This window comes from Pantherophis guttatus, chromosome 1 (genome assembly GCF_059756535.1).
Source record: "Pantherophis guttatus breed Tessera chromosome 1, ASM5975653v1, whole genome shotgun sequence".
Classification (NCBI taxonomy): domain Eukaryota; kingdom Metazoa; phylum Chordata; class Lepidosauria; order Squamata; family Colubridae; genus Pantherophis; species Pantherophis guttatus.
Window position 1 is genome coordinate 141,409,547 of NC_142063.1, and position 20,146 is coordinate 141,429,692.

The window sequence follows — 20,146 nt, forward strand, 5'->3', positions numbered from 1 at the left end:
GAAATTCTGGTCCTGATTGTGCTCTTAAATTGAGGGCTACCTGTAGAGTGTATTGGGATTTTTTTCAACACTATGAAGTACTTTAATTTATCTTTAAGTAATTTCTGCCATTGTGACATTGAAATCACCTGTTTGAGCATAAGGTTATCGTTCACAAATAAAAAGCAAGCCCTACTGCCAGTGGACTTTCCTCCTTTCCTTTCCTTTCCTTTCCTTTCCTTTCCTTTCCTTTCCTTTCCTTTCCTTTCCTTTCCTTTCCCTTCCCTTTCCCTTCGCTCCCCTCTCAGAAATTTGAAGGCATTGAATCTCTCCATTGTGCCCCATACTGTGGCTAAGATTGAGGGGAATTCTTGCGCTCAACAATGGACCATTTTTGGCACCATATTTAGGCTATGCAAAAATGCATCCTTTGAGTTGGAAAAAATAGATTTAGAGGCTGTGGATTGCCTACACCCAGAAGCATCTGCAGGTTCTTGCTGTTTTTATCATACTGATAAAGCCAGAGTTGTGGTACAAGGTCTGTCTCTTCTGAGTGTGCGTGGTGACACACATAAAAGAAGTAGGGATTATTTGGACAACAAAAGCTGGAAGATACTGAAGTGCAGGTTTTGGAGATTGGAGCCACAGCCAAAGAGTTTGCTGGAGTGTTTGACTAATTATGGATTATAAATTTTCAACATGGAATATAAATGGAGCCAGCATTCCTCACAAAGAAAAAGGATCTTTCATTATTTGAGAGGAATTAAAATTCACTTTGAGTTAAAATTTGAAAGAATATGATGTATCATTGGTATTTAACACCTGATAAATTGTCAAAGATGCCTAATGGTGTCTCAGACATGAGTTGGAAATCTAATTACTCTGAAGGCATCTTTTATCGCCTTTGGTGGACATGTAAGAAGGCTAAGAGTTATTAGGAACAAATGTGTCCTTTAATTCAGATATTTTTTAAAATAAATGCACAATTGAAACTGGAGTTTTTTCTTTTAGGTTTAATGGATAAGCAGTTGGAGAAAAAATATGGGACTTTGTTTACATATGATAACTGCAGTAAGACTTTTGTATGCCCAGAGATGGAAAGGCTTACAGATTCCCACAATGGAAGAATGGATCGTGAATTCTGATTAAAGAAAAGATTGTTATCTAGTTTTGTTTCTGCGTGGAAACCACTTTTGGATTTCTTGCTAGAAACTAAAAGAAATTCTAAATTAATTTTGGTAGTTGACGATTAGAATTATTTATGATTACAGAAATACTGTGTAATATTGGATTTTAGACAAAAACAATGTGTTTTATATTTGTACTTTATTAAAGTAAGTTGGAAGTTATCTTTTTCTCCTTTTTTTATTTCTTTGTGTCTTCCCCTTCCCTATTTTTTCCTCCATAATTCCCATTTTTGCTTTTCATATTTTATCTTTTGCAGAAAATTAATAAAGTGTTTTTTTTAAAGAAATGGATGTTGTAATATTGCTTTCATAGTCTGATCTCCTTCCCCACCCCATTCTCCATGGGGTCTTCACTGTCCAGATCAGATTTAAGCAATTGTTCCTGGACGAAGTAGAATAACCCTTAAATATCATTTATATTAACTGTTCAGTTATATCATTTTTACAGATCCTCATACAAGAATCCATGCCAAAAAAATAAAAACATTTTTTTAAAAAATTAAAAGGAAACAAAATCTAATGATACCTTTCACACAACTTATGATTCACAAAGATGGAGCAGGAAATTGTTCACTATCTTCCATATACACTGGGTGAAATGGCTGTACAGCATTATGTGAACCAACTTCATGGTACATAATTATGTACTAACTCCATGGTACATAATATTTCCTGATTTTTGTTGTTTCTTTTTTTCCCCTCCCTGTTCATTTTTTTAAAATAGCCAAGTAACAGATGGCCTTAGGTTTTACTAGATGGTGATTAATGAAGGGCTCACTGCTTGCCTGTTTCATCTTTTGTACAATGAGTACATTGAAACGTAGTTTCTTTTTTTGGAACTTTTAAGTGCATCGCAATTATGTTAAATTTGCTTGGCTCTACCAGGACCCTTTGAAATGAAAATGAAAAAAAGCGGGCAGTAGACACTGGAGTTGATAGGATCTGTGATAGGCTGGACAGTTCAATAGCTCTGTGTTCTGCCTTTGGGATGGCTTCAATATTCTCATTGTTGGTTATTGTCTGTCAATGCAGGGAGAGGATACAAAATTGAAGAGCGTGTCTTTAAAAATTGGAGAAAGATACTGCATATCTGGCTACTAACAAATTCAAAAACCATAATTTTGCATGCTAAATAATGGAATGATTTCTTTCCTTCTTCTATATCAGAGATTTATCATAATAGGTATAAATATGAATGATAATGTATAACACTGTTAAGTACAGTATTAAAAGAAAAGCATAACTTAGCCTAAATTGTCTGGATTCACACATGATTTAGATGGTTTATTGGCTTTTTTGCTAGAGCGATATGTGAACAAAGCCATTGTGGTTTAATGTGATGTATTAGCCAGATCATCCTGGACTAATTGCCCAGTTGCCAACTAGGCAACTGAGAAGCATTCAAAGTTTCCTTTAAAAAAACTGAGTAACTCCATCAGTTTTACTCTGTGCCTCCACTTCCATAACACCAAGAGTACCAAGAGCCTTGGTACTACAGTGGTTTAAAGCACCCTGTTATTAACACAGCTGCCTGCAATTTACTGCTGGTTCAAATCTCTCCAAGGCTCAAGGTTGACTCAGCCTTCCATCCTTTCTAAGGTAGGTTAAATGAGGACCCAGTTTGTGGGGGCAATAAGCTGACTTTGTATAAATATACAAAAGTATGAAGGCTATTGCTTAACGCACTGTAAGCCGCCCTGAGTCTCCGGAGAAGGGCGGCATATAAATCAAATAAAAAAAAAAAAACACACTAAACCACGATTTCACGAACAAACAAGTCCAAATAAATAACAATGTGCCTTATCATATCTGAATGCAATACTTGCAGACAATCACACACTACCATCAATGGCACCACTTGGGAAGTTTAAATTCTTATCTTAATTGTCTGTGGTGGGGGGGAGGATGTATTGTAAACGTTAAACAATGATGTACACTATTTGGAAAATAACTACCAATTTGCTGCAAAAAAAAAAGTCTTTAACGTAAAAAATCCCTATAATTATGAAGACATCCAATTACTGTCACTATATTCCCACTAGCAACATGAACTTAATCAAATGAGCCTTGGTAACTCTGCAGGTGCCCAGTTCCCATGATTACAAAGCGTTTTCTCAAAAATAAGGAGAAAGTAAGGATCTTCCTCTAGGGAACAATGTTAGTCTTAAAAACCATTCAAAATACTGGTAGTATGCAATGGATTTCACCAGCATTGTTTTCAACTTCCCATTTCCTATTCAGTGGAATTCACACAATGTTTTCTCTAAGCTGTGGATATTCCACGTTATTTAACCTTATGGTGACACGTCCCTAACTCATGACTCTCATTCAGTATTCCTTGTCTAAATTATTAACCTATATAATGTTTACATGTTTCTAGCTGTTTGTCTCTTCAAAAGCAATTAATGAGGGTGCATCCATGCCAGGCAAGCAACCTGGTTCCTGGCCCAGCAAATATATAAGCATATGGGCACATCGAAACATGAATTAGAGCAGCCAACGATTGATGAGAAAAGAGCAGGTACTTGTGAAACATAACAGTGGACATGAAAGATTTTGGATTCAACAACAACAGTCTTCCCTTCTTCACCTCCCCAAAGCATGAGATGTGTTTGCTTCACTTAGAATTGCCTAAAACAACTTTTAAATGCTGATACTCTTTGGTTGTGAGTGATACTCTAGAAGCGAAAACTCTATGGAATTCCCAGCTAGGAGAAGAGAAAATGAATGACAGCCTGCTGTCAACCGTATTATGTCAATGAAGAGGCCTTTTATTTATTGTACGGCCTGATGAAATGAAGACCATAAAGAGCAGGAAAGCTGTGATATAAAAGAAAAGTGAAACATTGCTTTCCTTTAAAGTAATAAATCTTTCAGAACATGTTTCAGGTAAAAGGAGATTAAAGGTAAACAGGTTGCTTCGTGTGTTCTCTTGAAGCGTGGCAAAGCAAAATATATTGACTGTAAGTGTGCTTCACACTCAGATTACATCATTGGTAAATCGAAGAAAAGAGACCAAGTCAAAAACAAATTAAGAAGTTAATTAACAAAATCCTGCATTTCTCTGCTTTCTTTTCGGGGGTTTTCATTCTAACATGTCTTCACTGCATATTAAGAAATGCAGGACCCATAGAACACAGTTCATATAATGAGCTGGCATTCAGTAAACCTGGAAATATAATATATATATTCATTATTTTCCAAGAGACTTTCCTTGTGACTGTGATTTTGAAATTTCTTTGTATGTGTATTTATATGATACTGAGTTAAAAAAAAATGACAATAACAATCATAAATGATGCCACATTTTTAATGATTGTCCTTGGCAAAATTATAATCAATACTTAAGGTTTCTTTGTAGAAAAAACCCCCACTATCTTTCCTCTGCATATACACTGCTCAAAAAAATAAAGGGAACACAAGCAGAAGACATCCGAGATCTGAATGAATGAAATAGCCTTATTAAATACTTTGTTCGTTACATACAGTAGTTTTGTGTTCCCTTTAGTTGTTTGAGCAGTATATTTTATACATGCATATCAATCGAATTTCTAACCTGAATTTGTTGGAATATTACTTCTATTAATTTTAGCCAGAAGCTAAGGTTGATGTATTTATAGTCCAACAAAGTTAGGGACCCAAGGTTAGATAAAGCCATTCTACGGTTATGAATATTATTGATCTTGATTGTTTCTGAGTTACTCCCGAGACTGGGAGTTAGTATGTGTGTGTGCACTGAGATTTGCTAAGGCAAAAAAAAAAAAAAGACAAAACTGTTGCATATTATATTTGGTTCAGTAGTAATTGAAGCCATTTTGTAATAACCTATTGAAAATGTGGATTGTGTTCAGTGTGGGTTTCTACCAGTTCGCGGTGGCGGGGGAGGCTCCGCTCACCCGCCCGGATGTCATCATGGATGCTCTGCGCATGCACAGAAGCATCGCACACATGTGTGCTCTCAGTTTCAAACCAGTAGCGAAGGTAAGTGAAACCCACTACTGGTTGTGTTGCAGAAGTTCCTGTTAGAAAATATCCTCCTGAACATAAGTAGAGTGCTGAAAGAATGCCAAGTAATTAAGTAGCGGAACATCCCACCGGGGGGCGGGGGGGAATAAATAAATAAAAGGCTCATAATATACTTGTGTTGAAAGTGGCATATGGCCATAGCCAGCTATTAATGAATACTAACAGATGTTCATTAGAGTTACTAAGAAATAAAAAGTCCATCTTCTCCATCTGAACTACATCTTGAGGAGAGGAAATCACAAAACAAGAGGGAAAGGAACAGGCCATTCTCTTTTTTCTCATAAACCGAGTCTTGGGTAACTAACACTAAACCAGGGGAGAAACAGATATGAAATCCAAAGATCTTTTCTTTTATCGATTCCTCTCCAAACAGCTCACATATACAAAGAGATGATGGCATCTGTATAGAACTTCAGCATGATCCTTCTGTTGGCAACTAGCATGGTTAACTAATGCTCACTGGTAGGTACTTCAGTATGCTTTCTAGGCCTTCAGATAGCATGCAGTTCATGCAGGCTTGTACAATGTTTCGCTTAATACATTAAGACCTCCTGATGTTCATTCTAGGGGTTGTTTTTTGAGGAGGGGGGCAGGAATCTCCCTTACATCTCCCCCTATGTGGAATAGTTTCTTTATTGTGCTCATTCAGGCAGGCTCCCAGTGTGCGGTGATTCAGCTGGTAATTAAAGATTAGATCCATGCAAGGTACAAGATGGCCTGTGTGTTTGGCGTCATGGCGTCCGTTGAATAAACGGAACCACTGTGGATTCTAAATCATGAATATATCGGCTTAACACAAAGTGGTTAATCTGACGCTCCCAGCACCCATTTGCAATCCCCACTAAACCCCTTGTTGGAATTCAGTGGCAAAATAGCTGATTTCAATCAGCATGATTTTGGTTTGGGAATGCATCTGTAATGAGATTTTTGGAGTTCTTTCTGGAGCTATTCATTTGTTATAATTAGCGATAACAGTATGAAAAGCTTTACTTTAGCAGACTGCAGTTATGTCTTTAGGCGTTTTTTTTTTTTTTGCTTCAGTGTTTCCTGGTACGTCCTTCTCCTTCTGTTTATTTCAGCTAATACATAGTAAAAATTAGAAGGATTTGTATAGATTTTCCCAAATGGATCAAATAACTCTTATCTGGATATCTAGAATTGCTCATAAAATCAACAACCTTTATATAAACATAACTTAGAAGGTAAGTTCAACAACCAATGTCAATCTGGTAGTATTCAATATTGACAGTAGACTTTATTCTACTGTCATGAATAATACAGGGATGTAGATAAAGATAAATCTTAGATCACTAGGGTTCTTTTTTTTCACATTTCTGAATCATCCATCTCCCTCAATGAGGGTTTCATGGATTTTCTTTGCGTTTTATTAATGAATATTTTATTCTTTATTTATTTATGTATTTGTATCCTGCCTCTATTATTTTTATAAATAACTCTAGGTGGAAAACATGTCTAATATTCTTTCCTCCTCACATTTTCCCCTACAACAACCACACTGTGAGATAACTTGGGATGAGAGTGAGTGACTGGTCCAAAGTCACTCAGCTGGCTTTCATGCTTAAGGTAGGCCTAAAACTCACAGTCTCCTAGTTTTAGCCTAGCCTGGTTCTATGATCTCATTAAATATTTTTTTCCTGACAGTCAAGAAATACAACACAACCTAATTTCATTCTTAAATTTGTTTAGGAAGCTCTGCTGAAAAATAGATGTCTGAAGCCATGACCTTTTGACCAAAAGAAAACCCAATAGAACAAGTCTATATCTTTAAATATTTGGAGGTAAATTGTACAGGGCAAAGAGAATGATCTTGAAAGATAGAGGATAGTGCCACTACCAAGGCAACAAACAGATAAGCGGAGCTTGAACCCATTCCAAGAAACTAGTTTGAGTAAACATCTCAGACAAGCCCTTTCCCTAGTTAAAATGATAACATGAGAGAGGGGGGAAGCACATTCAGACTTTGCAAGATTCTGTTACAATAAAAATAGCTTTGACCTGCATTGGTTTCTTAGACTGGTCTATCTTATAGAGCTGGAAGTAGTTTTCTATCCCAGGAAAACTGATGGCTCACTATGATTATGTCTTCCTGTTGCCATTAAGATCTGCAATAGCTGTCAAATGATTCATTTTTTTACAGAGTTTGAACTAGTATTGGCTGCATTACAAACACTTCCAAGATAAAGTCTTGGCTCAAATGAACCTCTCCGCTGGGAAGAACTCTCATGAAATGGTTCAGACCAAGCCAGAAATGTAGGGGTAGTGAATGCCCTTCTTGAATGAGAAACAGAGATGCAGAACAGAACAGGAACAGGAACAGGAACAGGAACAGGAACAGGAACAGGAACAAGAACAGAACAGAACAGAACAGAACAGAATAGAACAGAATAGAATAGACGGAGTTGGAAGAGGCCTTGAAGGTCGTCTAGTCCAGCCCCCTGCTTAGGCAGGAAACCCTACACCACTTCAGAGAAATGGTTATCCAATCTCTTCTTAAAAACTTCCAGTGTTGGAGAATTCACAACTTCTGGAGGCAAGTTGTTCCACTGGTTAATTGTTCTGTCTGGAAATTTCTCCTTAGTTCTAGGTTGCTTCTCTCCTTGATTAGTTTCCACCCATTGCTTCATGTCCTACGGTACCTCAGGTGCTTTGGAGAATAGCTTGACTCCCTCTTCTTCGTGGCAACCCCTGAGATATCGGAACACTCCTATCGTATCACCCCTAGTCCTTCTTTTCATTAAACTAGACATACCCAATTCCAACTTGAGGGCTGGGCATGGAGGCCTCTCAGATTCACTTCCACTAATAATGGTTGATGATTTTCTTTCTAGTTGGAATGTCATCATAGAAAAACTAATGATATAGGGCAGGGGTGTCCAACCTTGGCAACTTTATGACTTGTGGACTTCAACTCCCAGAATTCCCCCGTCAGATATTAAAGTCATCAAGGTTGGACACCACTGCTATAGGGGTCATCAGCAGCATTCGTATAATCCTTGGGGTATGACTGTGCCAAACATACAGTTCTGCAAAGAATAAATAGGTTCCAGACATAAGTAAAAAAACCTAAATAAAAAAAACTTTGTGCACATGAAAGTAAGGCCTGCATGACAAAGGGGTTTGGGGAAGCAACCAGCTATCTCCGCCTTTTTTTTTTATTTCCAAAACTAAAGAAAGTTTTTTCTAGGCTAGTTATAATATTCTGCTCTCTGAATTATTACAGGGAAAATATTCTGAGATCCTATCTGAGAAACATATTCGCCCATGAGGAACTGGCAATATGAAAATGGTAACACTTACATCTTATCTCTGTTCCCTCAGTGCTCTGGAGGAACAGAAAAAATTTATGTGATTTTACTTTTCTCAAGATTTCAAACCGTAGCAAAATATGGTGCAGCAGAAATGAAAATTAGGCAAGGTCACCCAGAATTATAATTCTGACCACCTAGAAGTTATTCAATGTTTTATTTAATTGCCCTTCACAATATCTTCTGTTTCTGGTCTTTAGTCACAAGGAAGTGTATGCATCCAGGTCTCAGATCAAATCTTCCATTAGCCTTTGCCTTGGTTTTAATGATAAATTATCCAGTTGCCCTATTTGTAGTCTATGAAGCTGCATGTGGGAGAGAAACATTTCGTTCATAATGAAAATGCATTTATAGGAGTGCTGGTGATCCAGAAATACAGGGTTCGCCTTTTTTCATGACCTGTATTCTATTTTGAGAACAGGCTAGCCTCTGCCTCCTGTTTTTTTCCCTTCCTTTTTGGAGTTGAAATTGGCTAGTGACTGAAGAATGGACATACATCAATTGTTGATTCAATATCTGTCAGTAGATGGAGCAGTAATTTATTAAAGCTGAAGTATGCTGTTTAAGCTATAATTCACCAGAGGGTTTTCAGCAGTTACCTAAATGACCATAAACTTTATCCTCAGATTTAAAGAAGAGTAAGACTATAGGTCTGGTTTATTTTTAATTTCTAATTTTTTTTCTTACTGTTGAGCACCAATGGCAATAAAAAAGGGAAGTAGAACCTATGTTTAATAGTAAGTTGATACGATTAAACTTTATTGAATTTGGCAAGGAGCAGAAGGAGAGAGAGATAATTTGGAAAGAAAGGGAATTAAAAGAAAGGGGCATGACTTAAGGCAGGGGTGTCAAACCCGATTTCATTGAGGGCCGGATCAGGGTTGTGTTTGCCCTCAGGGGGTCGGGGTGGGTGTGGCCAAGGTGGGCTCAACATCACTCGTGTTGGGGGCGCCTGTGGTGGCCTGAGCGCTCTGCCAGCGAAAACGGGCTCCCGGGCTCCGTTTTTGGCTCCGACAGCCTCTGCAACCCTCTGCCAGCAAAAACGGAGCTTGGCCCTCCCAAGCTCTGTTTTTGCTGGCAGAGGCACCACGGGCCAGTCCTTTGCTGTTTCCAGGCCGGCCTCGCGGGCCAGACCTAAACACCCCATGGGCCTGATCTGGCCCCCAGGCTTTGAATTTGACACCCCTGACTTAAGGAAACAAACCGGGAGAGAACTAGGCCTAGACTTAGCATCAATTACAGACAGAAATGAAGCAAGGCAAGAATTGGCCACCCAAGATGGAGAGAAGCTTCATTTTCACTCTTGGGATAGGTAGTCTTCGACTTCCAACCATTCATTTAGTGACTGTTTGAAGTTGCAACAGCACTGAAAAAAGTGATTTACAACCAGTCCTCAAATGACCATTGCAATGTCCCCACGATCTGATATTCAAAATTCAGGTGCTTGGCAATTGGCATAGAGGTTGGCAGTGTCCCAGAGTCATATGATCGCCATTTGCAACCTTCCCAGTCAGTTTCCGAGAAGCAAAATCAATTGGGATTCACTTTAACAACCACATTATTCACTTAACAACTGCAGTGATGCCCTTAACAACCATGGCAAAAAAAAAAAAAAAGGTTGTTAAATTCCTTAACAACCAACGGAATGGGAATTCTGTTCCCAACGGTGATCATGAGTTAAGGATGACCTGTATATGCTATTTGATAGTGATCTGAACACAAAGGGACATATTTCTGAATTAAACATACACTACACTGTAGTAGTTCAAGTCTGAATGTGCACATTCGTATAAAAAAACAACAACCCAATAATTACCCGAATAAACTGAAGAAGCTTCTTGGATGAGAAGCAAAACGTTTTCAAAAAAAAAAGGAAGTCCAGTTGCCTTTTGGAACAGCAGCTTTGGGACAACCATGACCTGGATGACTGAGAAACTCCATAGACATATAATTACTTTTTTCTAAAAAATCTTCAATATTCAGGAAAAGTCCTGTCCTTGCCCTTGGAGTAAAAATGGAGACGAGCCCCACATTTTCACCACCGATAAGAAAAATCCATGTCCTAGTGCTCTTTGACATGACTTGCTAGCCAGGGTCTAGTAGTGGATTTAGCAAATGGATATAGAGGATGTGAACAGACCAGAGGTGAAATACAGCAGGTTCTGACCAGTTCTGGAGAACCAGTAGTGGAAATTTTGAGGAGTTTGGAGAACTGGTAAATACCACCTCTGACTGTCCCCGCCCCCATCTATTCTCTGCCTCCCAAGTCCCAGCTGATCGGGAGGAAATGGGGATTTTGCAGTAACCTTCCCCTGGAGCGAGGAGGGAATGGAGATTTTACAGTATCCTTCCCCTGCCACGCCCACCAAGCCACGCCCACAGAACCGGTAGTAAAAAAAATTGAATCCCACCACTGGAACATACGCCCTTCTCAGCCCAACCTGATGTTTTACAAAATGTTTTATAAAAGAAAACAGAAAGAAGGTGTACTTGCTGCTTTGAGCTCCTGAACGAAAAAGTGGAATATAGTTATAATAATTAATTAAATCTTCCACTTGTCTTGATAATCCATGGTTAGCAAAAAGAAGGAAGCAGATCTTTGCAATGCCTGTGACAGCCTGCATTCTCCTCCCAGCTTCCCAGTGTTGTTTATATAGTATATTCACACAGAAAACCAAACATATGCTTTACAGTCTTTTCCTAATAAGGAGAAGCGAAAAGTAGATAATTTTCTGGAGAGGGGAATATTATTAACTTAACAGGATAAAAAAAAGCTTCACTTCAGCCCTGCCTGTCTGCCACTAGCACGGTCATGAAGAAGTGAAGGCATTCTGATGCAGAAACGTTTTACTTTAAGACAGAATTGCTTTACGCCTAATGGGACCTAATAAATGTTCCCACAAGATGAAGCCTTTATAGTTAAAAGTATTTCATCTGTTGCATATTTTAGAAAGTGCTTTGAGAAGAAATATACTTTAAAATGGCATCATGTGGGAAATCCTCTGAAAAGTAATCAACTTCTGAGTGAAATATGATTTACAGTACAGCTAATTCATCACTTCAGTTTCATGGAAATTAAAGCTCAAAATGATTTCACAGAGAGTGAAAAATTCCTCTTGGATAGTTGGTGTTTAGCAGGAGTGTGAAAATCAAATGCTTTCAATTATGAGCCAAAGGGTTCAAATGATGGTTGCACTCTCTCAAGTTTTCTTCCCTTCTTCCCTTCTTCTTATACTTGAGAAATTATTTCAAATTTCCTTTCACAATATTTTTGAGCTTAGTTTTCTGCGAAAGGGTCGGTACTGTGAGTGCTTTGCTATACATTCTTCTGTCACTCTGAGGCTTCCTAAATTGCCCACTCTTTCCAACTTGGAAGAGTACAGTGGGAGAAGCTTTATTGCACGGGTGTCAAACTTGCTGTGTCAAGTTGCAGTCACCTGACGTTTTTCCCATTCGTGGGGTGGGTGTGGCCTGCGCATGATGCATCTGGCCCCTGGGCCGCCAGTTTTGACACGCCTGCATTGTGTTATCTTTCCTTGAGATACAAAGCACAAGAAGTCATGGAATTTATAGAACCCTGGAAAGATGAGGGTACCATGAAGACAAGACATTCATATGGTTGGCCATCTTGTGTTGGAATTCAACTTTGCATGCCCCTACTTTCGACACTTATGAACCTATTGACAACTGAAGGCAATAGATGTAGGGATAGTGAGCAGAGGATGGTTCTGAACTTTTATCTCCATCTTGTCTAAAAGTCATACTGCTGGCTCTTAGTGGTTAGACTGACGCTCTTAGGCTTTTCATTCCTGACTTCTTTCCTCTCTCAGCTCCATTTTCTTTCTAAACTCTGCAGTTTGGATTCTCCCTGACTTACTTTATCTTCATAATGGAAGAAAGTGCACCATGGAGTCTCAGTTGTAGATAGACCTAGATCATATCTGCACTTAACCATTTAAGTTGCATTTTATTATCAATTGACTTTTTTTAGTGTTTTAATTATACACTTCTCGATTTATTTATTTTTTAGGGGCTGGCCATATAAGATGCCTACATAAATAAATAAATAGTTCCCGTCTTGTGCTGACTTGACTCTAAATTAGCTTAAGAATGTCCTATCTGGGCTAAGACACTATGGCAGTGAGGCACCGTTTCATTAGTTTCCAATTTATTTATTCATTAAATCTATAAGCCTCCCAACTCATTCTGAAAAGCGACTCTAAAATTATCTTTGTTTTTAGCTCTCGTACAGAACTGAGAGTGAAACCCTTCTACCTCAAGTGTTTGGAAAAAGGATGAAACAACACATCCCATTTTATTTATTTAAAGTAAAAAGCCAGCGAGGAACAAGTAGTACACTCTGGAGTTGGAGAAGTGATGAAAGAACATTTCTATTGGGTTTTGAACCAACAATTGTCTATATACGAGCTAAGAGTTGTAACCATTATTATACTATTGCAACAGTCATGATCAAGGTAGTTTTATTAGAGATTGTGGGAAGTATCCATTCTGTTGAAGGAGCATTGGAAACAGCTAATGAATTGTGAGGGTAAACTTGCTGTCCAGAATGGTTATGTGCACTCAAGGTGACGTAATGTGGAAAAGTGTTATTTGGAAGTAGAGCAGAAAAAAATGACCTGAGGTCATTTTATTGGTGTGTGTATGATTGTGTCTGTGTGTGTGTATTAATAGAGAATGGACAGTGAAAGCCAAGTTGAGGACCCAGTTTGTGGGGGCAATAAACTGACTTTGTATAAAATATACAAAAGGATGAAGGCTATTGCTGAGCACATTGTAAGCCGCCCTGAGTCTTCGGAGAAGGGCGGCATATAAATCAAATTAAAAAAAAAAAAAAGTTGGGTAATGCAGTTACAGCAAGTCCTTAAATTACTCAGGCTTATCTATCATTGTTTATTTCCAAAACAAAAGTTGTTTGTTTGCTTTTATGCAAGCATCAAGAACACTTTCTTAAAAAATTTATATTCCTACCTTAAGTTTTTCTCTCTCAGCAAATTCTTTCTTCTATGTAAAATTCTCTTCTCTCCAATACCTCATGACCGAATTGGTGCAAGAATGCCACACTCTGCTTATCAGAATTTCACTGACATTCTCCCCTTTGGATTGAACATTTAAAAGCAAAGTTTCTTTCATTATCTTGAATGAGAAATAAAAGGGGGGGGGACTGCAGAATTTTCTGCATCACAGCAACACACACATACACAACAGCACACAGTGCTGTATGAATTATGTCCAGTCAAACAAATTGCTTTCTTGGGCATTTTGCAAAAGTGAATATTTATCGAGAAGAAAGCAGTAAGGGGAAGATAAATATCAAATTAAGTAGACAAAAGTAGGCAAGGTTCTAATAATGAGCAGCTCTGGACAAGTTGATAGTTTTCTACATTAAATTGTGTAAGGATTTCTATTTAAGGATTTCAACTGAAGTTGCTGCACTTCTATAAAATACAAAAAAGGAACAAACTTGGAGGGAGGGGCAGTCTCAGTCCTTGCTTTCTTTATGTTGTCACTACAAAGGCATATTTCTTTACCAGCTGCTGCCTGAATTGATTTAAACTATTTTTGTTTAACCACAGCTGTCTCGGGATTTGACAAAAAGCATTTCATGCAAATCTGGAAAAAAAAAAATGAGCAGGATTTCAGTTCTTAGCTAGTAAGAAAAAAAAAGTGTGTGCAACATTGGTGTCAGGGCCCAGTGTGGAGATAAATTAACACAAGTTCTTACTTGCAATGTAAATGTTTCGAAATGTTGAGTGTTTTGAGCTAAGTCCAAATTGCTAGCGTGGACTACGAAAGAACTTAAAATGGCCACTAATACAATACAGGCAGCCCTCGACTTACGACCGTAATTGAGCCCAAAATTTATGTGGCTAAGCGAGACAATTAAGTGAATTTTGTCCCATTTTACGACCTTTCTTGCCACAGTGAATCACTGCGGTTGCTAAGTTAGAAACATGGATGTTAAGTGAATCTGGCTTCTCCATTGACTTTACTTATTAGAAAGTCATAAAAGACAATCACATGATCCCAGGGACACTGTAAGCATCATAAATATGAATCACTTGTCGAGCATCTGACTTGCATCTGACCTGATGTTGATCATCTGACCATGGGGAAGCTGCAACGGTTCTAAGTGCGAAGAACAATCATAGGTCACTTTTTTTCAGCGATGTTTTAACTTTGAATGGTCACTAAATGAACTGTTTTAAGTCAAGGACTACCTGTAATGCCCACTGAAGCCCAATGGCCTGTACAGGATCTCTAACTGCTCTGGATTAGCCCTCAGGGAAGCCTAAAGAGGCCTGTGACATGTAGCTTTTGATATGAGGAGCAATAATAATAAATATACACTGCTAAGCTTAATTTAGTAGTGTTAAATCTGATTTTCTTTTTAGGAATGAGGCACCATCATTCCATTCTGAGGCCAATGGCAGCTTCCAGCCTGAACAAAGTTGCACACCACTGCAGAAAGAGAAATATTAAACTTGATGGGAACAGTAATTGCTGTTATAATGAATCCTCTGAGATGCAAGTGGATGTTTGCTTGTGCAATGAAGCTTTTCTTCCTTAGTTCTTCTGTGTGTGTGTGTGTGTGTGTGTGTCTGTGAGAGAGAGGGGGGAGGGAGGGGGAAGGAGGGAGGGAGGGAGGGAGGGAGGGAGGGAGGTCTGAAGCATGATTGGGAGAACTATCTTGAGAAAACATTTTCTCAACATTCATACAAGTCTGAAATATTTCTGTTTCACCAGTCTGAAATAGTGTAGCAGTAGAATGGCACAAATCACCACATGTAGTAAAGAAGGCTCAGAGGTACAAATCCTAAATAATAGATTTTACGCTTGGATGGTAGCAGCTAAAGGGAGAAAACATCACTTTAATCCCTTTACAGCTAAGGAGGACTTAAGTCTGTCTCACTCATGGGATAGAAACACGACGAAGGAACATATAATGGCAATATGGCAGAAAATAAGATGTTGCCAATGGTGTTTATGCCACTGTTAGGTGAAAGTAGGGATATGGCCTGCGGGTATCTTAAGCCTAAAACAAAACAGCACATTTTTCCCCAGACAAAATGCAGCAGAACATTATTGGGCCGTTTTTCAATTATTCGCTGATCTGAGAGTCCCTAAACATTAATTTAGAAGCAGGGGATGGTTCACTTTTGGTTTAAAGACTGAAATGAGGCCCAAGGCATTTGGAAAGTTGAATCCAAATGCTCACCCTCTGAAGATGATAAAAAAAAATATTATGCTAAGCCATCCCAGTTGAATGCTGGTCAATGTGACACTAAGATCTGCTTCAAGCAGGCTAACTTAACCAGCTCTACAATCTGGCTACAGAGAGGCACAGCTTTGTAGTACACACTTGCATCAAAGGGTCATGGGTCCTCATGCATCCTCAGGGGTGTGTGTATGGGTCTGTGGGTACACCTTTGAGTCAATGTTTACTGGTGGCAACTACCTGGACAAGTTTTTCTTTGCAAGATCTTAGAAGGGAATTGCTCTTGATCTGTCCTAGGGCTGAGAGAGAGTGGTCAACAAGCTTCCTTTGTGCCTAATGCAGGATTAGAACTCACAATCTCCCGGTTTCTTCAGGTGTGGCTAGGGAACATTATTTAGCTTTAGATCCCTGTCCATCTCACCAAAGCTACTGTGATCAACTAACAGGAATGAAAATACATTATAAGTACCGAAGACACACACACACACATTTTTAAAAAATAAAAAAATTACACACTATTCCAGGAGTGTCAAACCCAAGGCCAGATTCGGCCCGCAGGGTACTTAGATCTGGCCCGTGGGGCTGCCCTGGAAACAGAGAAGGACCGGCCCGCTGTGCCTCCGGCAAGCGAAAACGGAGCTTTGTTTTCAGCTGCAACCGTCTCCTGCAATCCTCTGCCAGCAAAAACAGAGCTTGGGAGGGCTGCGTGAGCTGTTTTTGCTGGCAGAGGGTTCAGGGCACCACAGGCGCCCCCGACCCAAGTGACGTTGAGCTGGCCATGCCCACCCTAGCCACGCCCATCCTAGCTTCCCAAGGTCAAACACAACCTTGATGCGGCCCTCAATGAAATCAAGTTTGACACCCCTGCACTATTCCAACCAGATAACACAAAGTGGTTCCCAACGACACCATTCTCAAGTAGCATGGGCTTCGTTGTTCTGCAACCAATCTCATTTGACGTCCTCATGTCTGGGTTGGATTAAAAAAGTGGTTGGATTTGTCAGCTTCCTAGAATTCTAATAGATGCGGTAGCCATGAAAGTCACCCTTTCAAGGTTACCAGTAGGCCTGTGAATGGTAGAGGTAAAGAGACTTGTCGAGATCATTGTGGAAGAGAGAGAGAGAAAAAAGATTAAACCAGTCTCATGTTCCAGCAAAAATTAGATCTTTCTGCCCTTTTTAATAAAAGAAAAAAAAAAACATGTCCAGCAAAAGGCAAGACATGTTTAACCAGCCAATCTAATACATCAGAAGCTGGTGGATCAGGCTGGCTTTGAAAGATGGGATTTAGTTAGTGCTTGGAGAAGATATCACCATGAAATCCTAAGTCAGACTGGAATGCTGGAAACACAACTTGAAAAGAAATCAATAGTAAAACGTGTCTGTAATGGACTCAAAGGAGACTTTATTATTTATTTAATAGATTTATACAGCCATCCATCTCATACATATGATTCTGGGCTCCCCTACACATACATCTAGGCAGGGGTGGGTTCTGCGCATGCGCAGAAGCATTTTGATTACATCAGAGTCGGTGGGCGGAGCTTCCTGCCGGTTTTACTACTGGTTCTATAGAACCGGCGCGAACCGGGGGCAACCCACCACTGCATCTAGGGCCCCAGGCTCTAGCACAGATCCAAGCCTTTTGGCCCTTGTGAAAGACTAGCCAGGACTTCTGATCTGCCTTGGGATGTTATTCCAAAGGGTGGGGGGTTGCCATGATAGGAAAGATTTTCCTAACTGTTGGACAGACTTGGAACATGCATGCCTCTTCTGCCTGACCAGATAGGACAGGTAGAAACCACAGGAGAGAGAGAGATCTGTAAGCAACCAGACTATAAGCTGTGATACTTGAGCTGGGCAAAGGGACAAATGGCCTCTTTCAAAGCAGAAAGTTCCATATTCTTGATGGCCCAGTCCTCCTCCTTTGCGTCTCCTTCTCCACAAATCCAGGCCTGACCTGTATTCGTAGAATAAAAGTGGAAAAATTCCTAGAATAAAAGTGGATTGTCGATGCGTGTGTGTTTCCCCACTTTTTTTTTTTTTTGAATCCTTCCTCTCTGCACTATCCATTCTAGAATAAAAAAGAGATACAGAACGGAACAGGAAGGTCCTTTCTATTCTAGTCCTGCCGCTTGGCAGATGAACGATGGAAGCAGGAAGCAAAATGAATTCAAAAAGGCAGCTGAGCAGCACCAACCAAGCCCCACCACCAGCTGCAAGCTGCCGTGTCCAGAAGGGAGAGGGCTATTAGGGACAGCCATCAGCTGCTCTGTTTGTTCACCTGCTGGCTATTCCAGAAGGCAGGGGCCCTTTTACCAATGATGGCCGCTTGCTGGTTTTCGAGCAGCGAGTAGGGTCACTACAACAGGACTGCCCCGAGGCAGATGTTGGCAGATGTGCTAAGCACAGTTTAAAGATCTGCAGCCTTCCTTCCTATATACTAGTGTTCTTCAGGGCTTAGCGCACCAACATCTATTTATTCCTTTTTCGGGAGTAAGTGACACGATGCAAAGAGGAGCAAGAAACGATGCGCCACAGGATGCCACAGCAAATAGAGCTAACTTTAGGTTGCTCCAGTCTCAGCTCTCCATATTTTTGCCTTCAGCTTTCAGTATCAGCTCTTCTCTATTTTTGTCTTGCGTATATTTTTGTCTTCCAAGCCTGATGGGTTGGGGGAAGCGGGGGGTGTGTGTGTGTTTCCCTTCCGCGACCCCCAGCCCCACTCCCTGAAGCCCCATCTCGTCGCCGTTTGAGGTCGTGTAGTCCTGGACAAGCCTCCACCCCAAGCCCCCCCAACCCCGTGCGCGGGAGATTGGTCTCGATTCAGATACTAAAAAAAATGGGTGGTAGTAACGGCGGCGGAGATTCGCACTCTGTAGGCTGGGCATGGGATGCCAAGGTCTGAATTAGACCCCCTTTTCCTCTCCCTATAGATGCCCAAGGAACCTTTCGAGAGATTCGGAGCGGCGGCACCAGCCGTCGGAGGGGGTTATGCTTCCCCCGCCACCTCGCGGCTTCGACTGTCCGGCTCCAAGCTGACCAAGACTCACCGCCCGCCCAGCAGACCCAACCTCTCGCCTCACTCCTCGGTCCTCAACTCGAGGAGCGTGGAGCCCCTCAGTTGCTCCTCTCAGCGCCTTCGCCTCCGCCGAGCCTCGCTTAATTGGCCGGCCAATGGCAAAGCCGCCCAAGAATTTAGCGTGGAGTCGGGCCTTCCTGATTGGTTGGCTGGGAAGTGTCTGGGAGGCTGAGCGTTCCCGGGCAGGACTGCAGTGCACGCCGCCAGCCTCGCTGCATTGTACGCTCGTGGGAAAGGGTGGCAGGCAGGCAGGCGGGCTGGCGGGCCGGCCGGCCGGAGGCAAAGGGGTCTGGGGCGTTGAGCCGGTGAGTAAAGGGCTGCTGTCCGGCGATCGCACGTTCTTTCTCGTCGCGTGGCTCCCTTTTCCTCTTTTTTTTTTTTTTTTTTTTGGTAACCAGCCTGAGAGCAGAGGAGGGTGAAGGATGTGGGGGCGCTCGGCGTTGAACCCCGGACTAGGCTTTGTGGAGCGCTGCCTTCCCAGCGCGATCTGCAGCAACAGATGATTTTTTTTTTTTAAAAAAAATTATTTTTGCCTTCGGGGGCATAGTTGGCACGTCCAAGGCTCTGCTCAAGAGCGGGCGCTTCCTTTCTTCTGCTGGGCATTGGCTTCCTGCTTCTAATAGTGTCACTGGCAAGAGATGATGGCCCAAGGGCTCTGGCCCCCCCGGGCGAGGTTTAAAAAGGTTCGGGAAAGAGAAAGGCTCGCTTTCTCGGGGCAAGTTTGACGCTGCCGATCACAGCAGCAAGATGCGTTTACGCGAGGAATTCTCTCTCCTCTTTTCCTTTTTTTTTTTTTTTAACCGATCGGCGTTTTAAAAGTTAAAAAAGAAAAAAAAAACTTTTCTTTGCTCCGTGACTGCAGAACATTATTCAAAGCCCGGATAAGGAATTAGCGCGGGTCTGGAAACTGGGAGGAAAAAAAAAAAAGACTCAGAGGTTTAAAGTTTAAAAGGGTGGGTCCTTAACACGCGGTTTTGCTCCTGTATGTGTGTATGCTTTATTGATAGTCCGTTGGAAATCGCTAGAGACGAACGATCGGGTTTACTGTTCGCATGTACGAGAGCACAGATGAAGTACTTGGGTTTAAGCCAGTTTTGGGTCACCGATGCAAGCTTTGCGCTACGTTAAGGCTGCAGAACCTTGTTAAAGTTATTTTAACTTGGCGGCTCATCTGTCTGGTGAATGTAAGTGTATATCCCATATTAATATGTTTTGTTTCAAATATTTGAATGGGTGTTAATCCCCCCCAGTAATCCCCCCCCCAGTAATTCCATCCCTTCTTTCTAGAGTTTAATGGAAAGGGATTTAAT

At 40.7% G+C, this 20,146-nt stretch overlaps 1 protein-coding gene across 2 annotated transcripts in view; it reads left to right on the forward strand.

Annotated features, from left to right (window-relative positions):
* The first annotated feature begins 19,006 nt into the window (after positions 1-19,006).
* The window catches only part of LYPD6 (LY6/PLAUR domain containing 6), a 65,093-nt gene continuing 63,953 nt past the window's right edge, over positions 19,007-20,146 (forward strand). Inside the window, exon 1 of one of the 2 annotated variants that reach the window (XM_034424919.3) lies at positions 19,007-19,141. The gene's annotated coding sequence lies outside the window, so the exon portion shown is untranslated. Of the gene's footprint in view, positions 19,142-19,940; positions 20,021-20,146 lie in introns of those variants that run through there. The other variant, XM_087881844.1, reaches the window with a different exon arrangement.